The 14,862-nt window shown below is 38.6% G+C and overlaps 1 pseudogene; it reads right to left on the bottom strand.

The window, feature by feature from the left end:
* LOC139044050 (sodium/hydrogen exchanger 9B2-like) overlaps nucleotides 1-14,175 on the bottom strand; it is a 42,080-nt pseudogene extending 27,905 nt beyond the window's left edge.
* Nucleotides 14,176-14,862: the final 687 nt, after the last annotated feature.

Raw genomic sequence — 14,862 nt, 5'->3', positions numbered from 1 at the left:
AAACAGCCCCCCTTTTGTTTTTTGGTGAGGAAGATTTGCCCTGAGCTAACATCTGTGCCAAGCTTCCCCTATTTTGTATGTGGGACGCCACCACAGCATAGCTGACAAGGGTGTAGTCCACAGCCAGGACCGGAACCCACGAACCTGGGCCACTGAAGCAGAGTGCACGGAACTCAACCACTACACCACCGGGCTGGCCTAGAAACAACCCATTGTCATAATAATTCAATTAAAAACTTTAACAAAAAGCACCCATGATAAACAATATGAATTAAGTGAAATAACTTGAATTTTACCTAAATTGAAAAATATATTGAGAAACAGTGTAGAGTAAGATGTAAATAATTCTACTTCTTTTTACATTTAGTTTCAATTGCTCACCACAAATTCACAAGAAAATAATTTTGGTCTATGTTAACCAATCCTGAGGTCCTCACTAATAGAAAAAAATTTTTACTTAGGAAATGTGTGTGTGGGGGGGGGTCTGGCCCTGTGGCTGAGTGGTTAAGTTCATGCACTCTGCTTTGGCAGCCCAGGGTCTCACTGGTTTGCATCCTGTGCACTGACCTAGCACCGCTCATCAGGCCATGCTGAGGTGGTGTCCCACATAGAGGAACTGGAAGAACCGACAACTGGAATATACAACTATGTACTGGGGGGCCTTGAGGAGAAGAAGAAATAAAAAAAAAAAGAAGATTGGCAACAGATGTTAGCCGAGGGCCAATCTTTTGAAATAAAAAAAGGAGATGTGTGCAAATATGCATGTGTAAAAGGTACATGGTTTTTAAATAAAACTTAATGATTTATAAATCTGTGAGAAAGGGACACAAAATGTCTTTTGTGGTATACTGAAAGTAGTACACTGAAATTTTGTAATATGGAATTTTTAAAAGAAACATTAAAGATATAATACCTAGTTTTAAGACTAATTTTTACGTGTCGTATCTGCACAGTTCTCATGGCCTCTGGAAGAATAGTTTTGTAATACATGTTGGAACTTCACTCGTTTGTCAATGATGTGAGTGACTGACAACATATTAAGCCCTGGGCTGCAGCATTTGCTGATTTCTGTATTACAGATACTTCTACCAGGGCTGATGTTAACCTACCAACCTGACGTCATTGAACGTGGAGCTGGGAACAGATGGGCAGTGACACACCGTGATATAGTATTTCCATAATCTCAAGAGGAGAGATAAGAGGAAAATGTAGTAAAATAATTAAGAAGTGATTGGTTTTGAGTATTGCTCTTGTGTTTAATGCAAGTTATTTAATTGTAAGTATATATAATTTAATTTTCAAATTGCTGTTTACCAACTGGCTCATAAAACTCATCACAATTTAACAATCAGCTTTAAGGGCCAGCACAGCAAATACAGAAATAGTTTATTCCTTTATTTCCCAAACTACTATTTTAAAAATATGATTTACTCTGAAGGACACAGGAAGTGTTTGGTACTTACCAAGAAGAGGAGGTAGTGGAGGCAACGTAGGTAACTTAATGAGCCCCAAAAGTTTCCCTCCAAAGATGGCACAATAGAACAGGATTATAATTCCAAATAGGTTTCCTCCAGGAAGACATTCACTGCCAGTAATTGACCACACTACAGCCCACAGAAGAACAAGGATGGTAACTGAAATAAACCAGGAAAACTTCTATCAATAAGTTGTCATATGTCGGTTTTGATATAATCTAAAAGTTTTTAAAAATAAATACTGAATACACATACAAATATTTACAACCATGTGTAAGTTTTGAAGAACACCAGTGATATGAACAACTGGGTAATTACCAACCATCTGAAGAAATAGGATACTACCAGTGCCTTGAAGGCACCTCTGTGTTCCTCTTAATCCCATCCCCCATCGCCTTCCACACTGCTACAACTACTACCTTGAACTTTTTTTCTTTTTACCATTCCCTTATTATTCTTTTTAATTTTACTATAAATATATCAGTAGTTAATAAAAAGAGAAACAATCACTATCTTTAACCTCTTCACAGGAGCATGAGAATACTTGAACAACCACACTCCCCTATTTTAGCTCTGCCTTGAATTAAACATTAGCATTGTTTCTCTTCTATGTTGACGTTTGTTTAGAATTACTCAGATACTTACCTTTTTGGGGGGGCCATCATTCATTGTGGCACCTCAAACCTTTCCTCTGGGACAATCATCTGGTTACCTGAAGTATTTGCTTTAGTAGAGGCATTTCTGTTAGAATGCAAAATATGTTTCCCTGTTTCAAAAACCTTGTGTTCTACAAAATCAGACACTGAAAACAAAAAGACTTATGGGAAAAACAGAGTTGGAGCAGACGACCCAAAACTCAAAACTCAAAACTTGTGACCAAAGCACTAAAAAACAGTAACAATTCTAATACAGTATCAGCACAGTTAAATCTCTACTGACATCGCATCTAAAGTCAGTCTCTTCTTTGCAGACTTAAACCCTGGAACCACACTTCCTTTTTCCCGAGATGTAGAATCTTGAGGGCATTTGCTTTAAATAGAGAGCAGCTCCATCAAAATCTTATGCAGATTGTAGCTTATTCATCAAACAAAGGTTTGTTTGTTTTTAACTGAGGGAAAAGTGTTGGCAGCTTCTTCACCTGTACTGTCAGCTTCTTCATCCACGTGTGGTTTCATTAGATAGCTTAACATTGTGGGAAGTTTCAAAAGTCTTTGAAGCCCCTAAACCAGCAACTAACTGCCCAAAAAGAACGCACTTTCACAGAGATTTCAGCTTTTTAAAAGGTCCTCAAGTTGATAAGGCTTTATCTTTAATTGTAAGAAAACATCTATCTGATTTTTGTTTTCAATTCACTTTGTATTCACTTGCTATTGCTTGATGATGAAAAATACTAAGGTGACAGGAAAAATTATGTACAAAAATGCAAATTCCATCTGGCACTCACACAATTCCCTCTTTACCATCGCATAAGAGCTAATTGATGGTACAGAAACTCTCTGTAGCAAAGCATGTTATGTTTCTCATAAGGCTCTGTTGGTAGTAAAGGCTTAGTTTTGTCTGAAATTATCTTCATTTTCATTCTTAAGACAGAGTTTTTCTGCATATACAATTCTAGGTTGAGAGTTACTTTCTCTCAGGTCCTTGAAAATATTACTCTTTGGCTTTCTGGCTTTCATTGCTGCTTTTACGTCTAATTTCTGCTTTTTTAGGGAATTCTTTTTCTTTGGCTGTTTTTAAGATTTTTTCCTTTTCTTTGGTTTTCTGCAATTTCAGTTTGATGTATTTAGGTATGACTTCCTTTCGGTTTGCTTGGGATTTAAGTTTTTCACTAATTCTGGAAAATTCTCAGTCTTCATTTCTTCAAATATTTCCTCTTCTCCATTCTCTATTCTCTTTTTCTGGAACTAAGATCAGACAGTCATACTCTTCTCCATGTTGCTATCCCTCATTTTCACATTTTCCATCTTTGTGTGAACTGCATTCTAGATAATCTCTTCAGATCTCTTACTAGTTCACCAATTCTCTTGTCACTTAACCCACTGCTTCATCTATCCACTGAGTTTTACATTTCAATTACTGTACTATATCTTTCATTTCTAGAAATTCGACTTGGTCGTTAGCAAAATGTTTGTTTATTTTTTAAAAATAGTTCCTTGTTTTGTACTTATATTTGCTATCTCCTCTTTAATTTCTTTACAGATACCAAAAATATTTTCTATTTTCTGATAATGCAAATTTTTGAAATCTCTGTTTCCTTGTGCATGTTGTGATCTTTTAAAATTTGTTGTGACAGTGACCTCTTCCTTGGAACTTTACCTTTGGGGATTGTTGGAGCCTTAGGTTGAATGTGAGTTTTCCTGGATCGGATCTGCATTTGCTTCTACCATGTGCTTAGAAGCTTCCAATCTGGGATCACTTTTAGATATATTTTCAGCTTGTGTTTTTTATGTGAATTTGGAGCACAGATCAGCATGGAGTTACACATTTTTAGTGGGACGCTCCTCTCCCCCAGCCAGCACCATAGTTGAGATAGGTGTGGGTGCAGGCCCCATCTGCAGCTGCCACGCTGGGCTCCAGCTTTGTGTGGGTGAGGGAGGATGAATGCTCCTGAGACTTCTGCCCACCTGGACCAGCTCCAGCGCAGCCCCCTATGCTCTCAGGGCCTCAGAATGACTCTCAAGCTCACAGGTGTTTTGCAGAAGCCTCCAGGGTGAAGGCCAGCTTGAGTGCATATTTATCTCCTCTGCTCAGTTTGGTTTTGGTGTCCAATGACTTCCTGTTTTCTTCACAGAAAAAAGGTACATTTAAAAAGACTTAAAATACTGTTTTCATCTTGGCATAAGTGAGAGAATTGTTCACTGAATCTTGTCTACCATACTGCTAGAGACTGAATCTAATGCCCCAGTTTTTACATCCTCACAGAATTCTTCCTGATTTTCTAGGCTTATGATGATGTTACAATGAAATAAATAACTTAAGGCCTTCAGTATTTTCCAGTTGGCTATAGGGGCTGAAATTTCTATACAGTATTGAAGGTATAATGGGAAAGTAGGAATTACCAGCTACTAAATTTTACTGTATCACAGCATGAACCTGATTTTATACTAAATTCAGCAAGGTAGTTTTCTACTTCAAGACCACTTTTAAAAAAAATCTCTAATTTTCCTTTCCTCTCCCATACTCAAAATTCAGTTCTAAATACACAGTAAATATATGTGTATAAGGTTTCTCTAAATCATCTTTAATTTAGTTAATAATTTACTTCTCATTTATGATTTTGGAAAATCATTTTTTCACATGTAAGATTGACTTCTTAAGACAAATACTTATGTATTCTGAATGGGCACAGGAAGGAGTATAGGAGAAAGCCCTCTTGTGAGCCTCAGGAACAGAAGTACAGAAAACAAGAGAAGAGGTGCTCACACACGTGAGTCCACTTCTCAGGCAGCTGATGGACAACGATTACAGAACTCAAAACAGTGAGTCTCCAGACCACATCGTTCATTTACACCTTTCCTATGTCAATCTGTATCAGTTTTCCTGTAAATGTTTTAACTAGAAATGTGCCATAATTTGAAGGGTAAAAGTTTAAAAAAATAATAAAAAGGACAGAAAAGGTATTAAATTATCTGTTGCCTTATGAACTAGTGTACATTTTGGAACCTGGTTTTCTCCATGTGTTTTAAATAAAGTTTGAGATTTTTTTCTCATGCTAGTTTAGAAAATTAACTAATTTCAGTAAAAACATATCCAGAGTCTAAAGTATAACATACCATTGTTCCAGTTGAGAATGGTAAAATGTCTTTCATTTTCATTTCGTGAGCTTCAGAGCGTACATACACACACAGGTACATTCACACACTTCTTTTTTGAACAAAAAACAGCATTACTGAATCTGAACATCCATTTATTAATCAAATTGATATCAGCTTAATGTTTGGCTGCCTCCAAAGACCAAATCCATTCCTAAAAGACAAATATACCCCAACTCTAACAATATCCAAAATTGTGCTGAGATAAATTCTCAAGGAAAAATCTTCCAAATATTTTTTTTTTTAAATTGAGATTCATAATAGTTTGCATCATTGTGAAATTTCAGTTGTACATTATTTCTTGTCTGTCACCACATAAGTGCTTCCCTTCATCTCGTGCCCACCCTCCAGCCCCCTTCCCCTGGTAACCACTGAACTATTTTCTTTGTCCATGTGTTTGTTTATGTTCTGCATATAAGTGAAATCATATGGTGTTTGTCTTTCTTAGTCTGGCTTATTTCGCTTAGCAAATAATACCCTGCAGGTCCATCCATGTTGTTGCAAATGGGAAGATTTTGTCTTTTTATGGCTTAGTAGTATTCCATTGTATATATGTACCACATCTTCTTTATCCAGTCATTGGTCGTTGCGTACTTGGATTGTTTCCATGTTTGGCTATTGTGCATAGCGCTGCAATGAACACAAGGGTGCATATGTTACTTTGGATTGTTGATTTCAAGTTGTTTGGGTAGATACCCAGTAGTGGCATAGCTGGGTCACATGGTAGTTCTATTTTTAGTTTTTTGAGGAATCTCCATACTGTCTTGCATAGTGGCTGCACCAGTTTGCATTCCCGCCAGCAGTGGATGAGGGTTCCCTTTTCTCTACATCCTGTCCAACATTTGTTGTTTTTGGTCTTGGCAATTACAGCCATTCTGACTGGTGTAAGGAGATATCTCATTGTAGTTTTGATTTGTATTTCCCTAACAATTAGTGATGTTGAGCGTCTTTTCACGTGCCTGTTGGCCATCTGTATATCTACCTTTGAAAATGTCTGTTCATATCCTCTGCCCACTTTTTGATCGGGTTGTTTTTTTTTTTTGTTGAGGTGTGTGAGTTCTTTATGTACTTTGGATATCAACCCCTTGTTTGATAAATGATTTGCAAATATTTTCTCCTAGTTGGTGGGTTGTCTTTTCATTTTGTTGATGGTTTCCTTTGCTTTGTAGAAGCTTTTTAGTCTGATGTAGTCCCATTTGTTACCTTTTTCTTTTGTTCCCCTTACCCGAGTAGACACGGTATTCAAAAAGATGTGGCTAAGACCAAAGTCAAAGAGTGTACTGCCTGTTTTTTCTTGTAGGGGTTTTACGGTTTCAGTTCTTACATTCAAATCTTTAATCCATTTGGAGTTAATTTTTGTGTGTGGTGAAAGATAATGGTCTACTTTCATTCTCTTGCATGTAGCTGTCCAGTTTTCCCAACGCCATTTATTGAAGAGACTTTCCTTTCTCCATTCTTTGCTCCTTTGTCAAAGATTAACTGTCCATAGATGTGTGGTTTTATTTCTGGGCTTTCAATTTTGATCCATTGATCTGTTTGTTTTGGTGCCACTACCACGCTGTTTTGATTACTGTAGCTTTGTAGTATGTTTTAAAGTCAGGGTTGTGATACCTCCAGCTTTGTTCTTTTTTCTCAGGATTGCTTTGGCTATTTGGGGTCTTTTGTTGTTTCATATAAATTTTTGAATTCTTTGTTCTATTTTTGTGAAGAATGTCATTGGGATTCTGATTGGGATTGCACTGAATCTGTAGATTGCTTTAGGTAGTATGGACATTTTGACTATGTTTCTTCTTCCAACCCATGTGCATGGAAAATCTTTCCATTTCTTTACATCTTCCTCAATTTCTTTCAGTAATGACTTATAGTTTTCAGTGTACACATCTTTCACCTACTTGGTTAAGTTTATTTCTAGGTATTTTATTCTTTTTCTTGCAGCTGTAAATGGGATTGTATTCTTGATTTCTTTTCCTGCTAGTTCATTGTTAGCGTATAGGAATGCAACTGATTTTTTAAAATTGATTTTGTACCCTGCAACTTTGCTGTAGTTGTTGATTATTTCTAGGAGTTTTCTGGTGGATTCTTTAGGGTTTTCTATATATAGAATCACATCATCTACAAATAGTGAAAGTTTCACTTCTTCCTTTCCAATTTGGATTCCTTTTCTTTTTCTTGCCTAACTGCTCTGGCCAAAACCTCCAGTAATATGTGGAATAAGAGTGGTGAGAGTGGGCACCATTGTCTCGTTCCTGTTCTCAGAGGAATGTCTTTCAGTTTTTCCCCATTGAGTATGATGTTGGCTGTGGGTTTGTCATATATGGCCTTTATTATGTTGAGGTAATTTCCTTTAATACCCATTTTATTGAGAGTTTTTATCATAAATGGATGTTGGCTCTTGTGAAATGCTTTCTCTGCATCTATTGAGATGATCATGTGATTTTTATTCCTCATTTTGTTAATGTGGTGTATCACACTGATTGATTCATGGATGTTGAAGCATCCCTGCATCCCTGGAATGAATCCCACTTGATCATGGTGTATGATTCTTTTAATGTATTGCTGTATTCAGTTTGCCAATATTTTGTTGAGGATTTTTGCATCTAAGTTCATCAGTGATATTGGCATGTAGTTTTCCTTCTTCGTGTTGTCTTTGTCTGGTTTTGGTATCAGGGTAATGTTGGCCTCACAGAATGTGTTAGGAAATGTTCCCTCTTCTTCAATTTTTCAGAATAGTTTGAGGAGAATAGGTACTAAATCTTCTTTGAATGTTTGGTACAATTCTCCAGAGAAGCCATCTGGTCTTGGACTTTTGTTTTTTGGGAAGTTTATGATTACTCTTTCAAGCTCTGTACTTGTGATTGGTCTGTTCAGATTCTGTTTCTTATTGATTCAGTTTTGGGAGGTTATATGAGTATAGGAATCCATCCATTTCTTCTAGGTTATCAAATTTGTGGGCATACAGTTTTTCACAATAGTCTCTTATAATCCTTTGTATTTCTGCCGTATCTGTTGTAATTTCTCTTTCATTTCTAATTTTATTTATTTGAGCCTTCTCTCTTTTTTTCTTGTTGAGTCTGGCTAAGGTTCTGTCAATTTTGTTTATCTGCTCAAAGAACCAGCTGTTAGATTCATCAATCCTTTTTACTGCTTTTTTAGTCTATATTTCATTTATTTCTGCTTTGATGTTTATTATTTCCCTCCTTCTGCCGACTTTGGGCTTTATCTGTTCTTCTTTTTCTAGCTCTGTTAGCTGTATGTTAAGATTACTTATTTGAGATTTTTCTTGCTTGTTGAAGTGGGCCTGTGTTGCTATGAATTTCCCTCTCATGACTGCTTTTGCTGCATCCCATAAGAATTGGTATGTTGTATTTTCATTTTCATTTGTCTCCAGTTATTTTTTAATTTCCTCTTTGATTTCTTCAATGATCCAATGGTTGTTCAATAGCATGTCCACATATTTCCGACTTTCCCAGTTTTGTTCTTGTGGTTGATTTCTAGCTTCCTAGCATTGTGGTCAGAAAAGATGGTTGGGATGATTTCAATCTTCTTGAATTTATTGAGGCTGGCCTTGTTATCCAACATATGGTCTATCTTTGAGAATGTTCCATGGGCACTTGAGAAGAACGTATATTCTGCTGTTTTTGGATGGAATGCTCTATATATGTCCATTAACTCCATCTGGTCAAGTGTTTCATTTAAATCTGCAATTTCCTTGTTGAATTTCTGTCTGGATGATCTGTCCCTTGAAGTAAGTGTGGTGCTGCGGTCCCCTACTGTGATTGTGTTGCTCTTAATTTCTCCCTGTAGGTCTGTTAATAATCGCTTTATGTACTTTGGTGACCCTGTGCTAGGTGCATATATATTAATAAGTGTTATGTCCTCTCGATGGAATTTCCCTTTTATCGTTAAATACTGCCCCTCCTTGTCTCTCATTGTCTTTTTTAACTTGAAGTCTGCCTTGTCTGATAAAAAGTATGGCAACCCCTGCTTTCTTTTGTTGGCCATTAGCTTGAAGTATTGTCTTCCATCCCTTCACTCTAAGCCTATGTTTGTCTTTGTAGCTGAGGTGCGTTTCCTGGAGGCAGCATATTGTTGGGTCTTGTTTTTTAATCCATCCAGCTACTCTATGTCTTTTGATTGGAGAGTTCAGTCTATTTACATTTAGAGAGATTATTGTTATATGAGGGCTTAATGCTGCCATTTTATCTCGTTTTCTAGTTGTTCTATGTTTCCACTGTTTCTCTTCCTTTGCATTTCTGACTGCCATTTCATTTTGTTGGTTTTCCAAGAGGGATTTCTCAGTTCTCTCTCTTTGTGAATTGTGGTTTTGCTCTGATTTTTTTGTTTAGTGGTTACCGTGAGGATTGTATCAAAGATATTGGAGATGAGACAGTCCATTTTCTCATAGCCTCTTATCGCCATTAACCTAAGCAAGTTCCTTCCATTTCCTCTCCCCTTCTGGGTAATTGCTGTTACACAATGCTCTGTTTTTAATTTCCTGAGTTTGTGGCTAAGTTGAAGTGTTTATCATTGCTTCTGATGCTTTCTTTCCCTTTCTCTTTTAAGTTGTAATTGAGTCTTTACCTTCCTATTCTGGTAGAGAGCTGCAGGTTTCTGATCATGTCTGTCTATTTACCTTCTTGCTCAGAGCTTTGTAGACCTTCGCCTTTTTGTTGCCAGTGTGAGGGCATCTTTAATTATTTCTTGTAGGGGAGGTCTTGTGGCAGTGAACTCCCTCAGCTTTTGTTCATCCGGGAAAGCTTTCACTTCTCTATTGTATCTGAGGAAAAGTTTTGCTGGATAGAGTATTCTTGGCTGAAAGTTTTTGTCTTTCAGTATTTTGAATATATTATTCCATTCTCTCCTAGCCTGTGAGGTTTCTACTGAGAAATCTGCTGAAAGCCTGACGGGGCTTCCTCTGTAGGTTATCTTCTTGTACCTTGCTGCTCCTAATATTCTTTGTTTATCCCAAACTTTTGCCGTTTTTACTATTATATGCCTTGGAGAGGGTCTTTTCACATTGATAAAGTTGCGCATACGATTAACTTCATTTATCTGTAAATCTGAAACCATCCCCATGTTTGGGAAGTTCTCAGCAATTATTTCTTTGAATAAGCTCTCTGCTTCTTTCTCCCTCCCTTCTCCCTCTGGGATACCTATAATCCTTATGTTGCTTTTCCTAATTGAGTCAGATATTTCTTGAAGAATTCCTTCATTTTGAAAAAATCTTAGTTCTGTCTCCTCCTCCACCTGTAGAATTTTTACATTTTTATCCTCAAGAAGACTAATTCTTTCCTCCATAAGATCAATTCTATTTCTTAATGATTCTAGATTATTATTTGTGTTTTTCATATCCAGAATTTCTGCTTGATTTTTTTTATAGTTTTAATCTCTTTGGTGAAGAGATCCATTTTGTTGCTGGGCTCCTTGAACTGTCTTTCTGTGTTTTCTTGTAAATCGTTGAGTTTCCTTATGATGGCTATTTTGAATTCTCGGTCATTTAGCTTGTATATTTCTGTATCTTCCATGTTGGTTTCTGGAGAATTGTCATTTTCCTCCTGGTCTGAATTGTTGCTGCAGTTTCTCATGGTGTTTGATGAACTAATCTTTTGTTGTGGCATTTGTGGTATTCTTAGGATGCAGATTCCCCCTGTTACCGCTAGCGGGGAGCAGGAGTAGTGTTTCTGGCCGTACCCCATCTGCTGGAAGCTGTGGGGGTATTATGGGTGCTTGCCCCAGCCTGGGATGCATTCAGGCACTTGTGTGGACTGTCCTTGTCAGGCGGGGCTTCCTCACTAGGCTAGGGCCACTCTTTGGTGCCTCAGGGGCACTCTGAGCTCCCCCTCTCCACCGGAAAGTGATCACCAGTGGGCTCAAAGCTACCTCACCTATTCCCACAGCTGCCTGGGACATGTTCCCTCTTTGGGAGCACTCATGTGTGCCTGGAAGTGTTTGTCCCAGCACAAAAATCTGCTGAGGTCCCTTATGATCCACAGTCCGTGGTGCTACTGAGCTTGGTGGGCAGGGCTTCCAGGCAGAGACCTGAGCTATGGCTGCTCCTTGACAGCCCTGGGGCATGGTGGGCTCCCCCTCCCCGCCAGGAAAGTAAGTGCATGTGGGTTCAAAGCTGCCACACCTATTCCCACAGTTGCCTGGACTGGTTACCTCTTTGGGAGCACAGCTGCACTGTGAGCATTCATGCACACCTGCGAAGTATTTGCCCCAGCTTGGAAATCTGCTGAGGTCCCTGTTTACGATCTGCAGTCCGTGGGGCTGCTGAGCTTGGTGGTCAGGGCTTCCCTGCTGGGACCTGGGCTATGGCTGCTCCTTTACCGCACAGGGGTGTGGTGGGCTCCCTCTCTCCACTGGGAGATCAACCACGAGTGCAGGCTAAGGGTTACCGCCGCCTCCTCTTATGGTTGCCCTGCTGCGTGTTCCCACTTTCCAGGTGCTTGCACCAGGTTGGAGTGTTCGTGTTGCATGCACAGGGTTAGCGGGGAGAACAGGGTGTGCTCACCTGTCTCCATCACTTCCTGGGGGGCCAGTCCACCCACCCTCAGATTTATAGCTGCGTGTGTCTCTCAGGCATCCTGTTGTGCTGTGTGGGTTTCCTCTGTTGGTCAGTAAGTGTCCATTTAGTTATAACTCAAAAGGGAGAGCGAGGAAGGGACTAGCTCACTCAGCCATATTGCTGACGTCACTCCTCCCAAATGTTTTAAGTAATAGCAGCTCTATGGGAATAAATTGAATTGCAAACGAGGATTCTTCCTTATAAAATGATGTGACATTTGGAAGTGTAGCTGTGTTGGCTTAAACCTTAGTTGCATTACTTAACAGTAATAACAACCAACATTTATGTAATGCTTTTCTGTTTACAACTGATTTCTCAATCACTTTTCTCATTGGAGGTCTAACATAATCCTGTGAGATTACTCTGACGCAGAAGAGGAAAAGGTCCTTGATCTCTGCTCTTTTCCTCTTTCTGACAGCTGGAATGGTGGTGACCACAGTGCTCTTGGAAGCCCTCCATGTTGAAGATGGTGGAGCTTTTCAGCCTGGGCCCCTAGTGACTGTGTGGAATAAAGACACATACCATTGTGAATTGTTCACCCAGTAACTTTTTTTTTTCTTTTCAGAAGGGAAGCCCACCCGTTTCTACTCTCCCCTTTTTTTCTTTAAGATTTTATTTTTCCTTTTTCTCCCCAAAGCCTCCTGGTACATAGTTGTGTATTTTTAGTTGTAGGTCCTTCTAATTGTGGCATGTGGGACGCCGCTCAGTGTGGCTTGATGAGTGGTGCCATGTCTGCGCCCAGGATCTGAACTGGTGAAACCCTGGGCCACCAAAGTGGGGCTTGCCAACTTAACCTCTCGGCCATGGGGCCGACCCCTCTTTTTTTTTTAAATATGGTTTTAAGGTATCCTTTTTTTGGTGAGAAAGATTGGCCCTGAGCTACCATCTGTTGCCAATCTTCCTCTTTTTTCTTGTTTTTTTCCTCCTCAAAGCCCCAGTACGTAGTTGTATATCCTAGTTGAAGATCTTTCTAGTTCTGCTGTGTGGGACACTGCCTCAGCATGGCTGGATGAGGGGTGCTACGTCTGCACCCACGATCCGAATGGTGAAACCCTGGGCTGCTGAAAGGGAGCATGTGAACTTAACCAGTACACCACCTGGCTGACCCCACCTAGTAGTTTTTATGTGTGAGAGAAATAAACTTCTTTTTGTCCTTTAAACCATATTATTTGAAATCTTTCATTATATGACAACTTCATCTTTTACCATCTTTCTGAATTCACCCGTACCATTTACATACCATTTGTTATCACTCTATCCAGTAAACCATGTGGAGGCAAGCAAATGTTTGTCTCAGTCTTTGCAAATGAGTTGATTCAGTTGGTGTTTCCTGCAGCCTTTTTTCACTGCTACTCAATAGGTTACTTCCTTCTGTTGGTTCATTTCCCTCTGTACCTTTGAGGTTCATAACTGTCTCCTCCTGTGTTTAAAGCAATTAAAAAAATACTTAAAACTGTACATTTGCTGTCCATTTTTATACTCACTGAGCCACCACATCACGAATAAAATTTCCATTATTAGAATTAAGGGTAACAGTTCATAGGGGAAATATACAGCTTCATTTCTAGCTAATCAGCTACTGCTTGGAACAAGAACTCTCTTAGGGGTGTTTACCACTGAGTCACTATTGTAGCATTATAAATGCCTGAGTCACATACAATGTCATTACATTTGCAATACTGTTTAAAAATTAGCCTATTTAAGATATGATTCAAAGCAATAGTTGGTAAATATATCAAAGTGGTTCAGAAAAAAAATAACTATCTGTGATGAAAAACAATTCACATTCATTCATCTACTTAAATTTAAGCAATAAAAACAGAGAGGGAAGAAACCAGAAGCATTCTAGGGTTTAGGCTGCGAACACAAAGCATTTCACAGGCTCTCTATTTCTGCAGTTTTATGTAGGGCTAGCTGCTAAAATGACTGGGAAAATTGGTAGTCACACCTACTGTACAAGCTTGGGGATTAAGAATGGGAGAATTGTTAACTGAGTGACAGAGAACGAAGAGGACACGTTGCTATCATAGATTTGGAAGTCCCTTCCTTAAGGAAATGGTTGAGACGGTCTACACTTGATCACAGATTTACCTGGGTTTCTTGATCCGTAGAGGCTATGTTATTCATCTCTGTGGATGGTGCCAAATCTTCATGTTCAATTGTCTTATCTTCATTCTCCATGATTGATAATTAAGAGTAAGATGATAGAGGGAAAAGGAACAAGATCTGTTCTGAAGGAGAAACAGTATAGATATAGAATAGCAATTTGGGATTTAAATAAATGAATCAGACAGCAATTTGAGCCATTTAAAGGAATGAATTGTACTTATTTTTCCCCTTAGAACTCTGAATGGCTAAGATATTTTAGATTATTCTTAACTTTCAATTGCTAATCTTTTCTTTGATTACAATATATTATCCTATTGCTTATCTACCTTTTTATCTCTCTTAAAAAAGCCCTTGTTGACCATCATATGTTCATGATTTCTCTCCCATCCTGTTTTTTGAGTTATACTTTACACATTCCAGGCAATATTACTGTTAAATTGTCCTCTGTAATGGGCCAACTTGATGAAGCAGGAAAGCTCCAGGTAATTTTCCAATGTTGATAGAGGAAATGAGTCACCAAAGAGAAATCTATGGACTCCATCATTTTCAGAGAAACCAGAGTCACTAATTCCTGCCCGGCTCTTATTTCTGAATTAAAGTAAAAAAATACAACATTGATTGAGTAGCCACAATGTCTTAGACACTATAAGTGCTATGGTAGTCTCCTGCTGGTTATTATGGGTAACTCAAAGATTGCCAAAACACATTCTTTGTTTTCCATAGGCTTATGGTATGCCAGGAAACATAAACTTATACCAAGTAACTAAAAACTTGTAGGGCAGACCTACAAGGTTGGCTTCGTAAACACCCACTTCAACCTTTTCTCCCCTGGCTGCCCAGGCTATAGAGGCTGAAAAGCCACATAATCCAATTCTTAGCCATGTTTGCAGCTAGAGGT

This window comes from Equus asinus, unplaced genomic scaffold (assembly GCF_041296235.1).
Source record: "Equus asinus isolate D_3611 breed Donkey unplaced genomic scaffold, EquAss-T2T_v2 contig_545, whole genome shotgun sequence".
Taxonomy (NCBI): domain Eukaryota; kingdom Metazoa; phylum Chordata; class Mammalia; order Perissodactyla; family Equidae; genus Equus; species Equus asinus.
The sequence above is the reverse complement of the archived record's forward strand: the minus strand, read 5'-3'. Positions and strand labels throughout refer to the sequence as shown.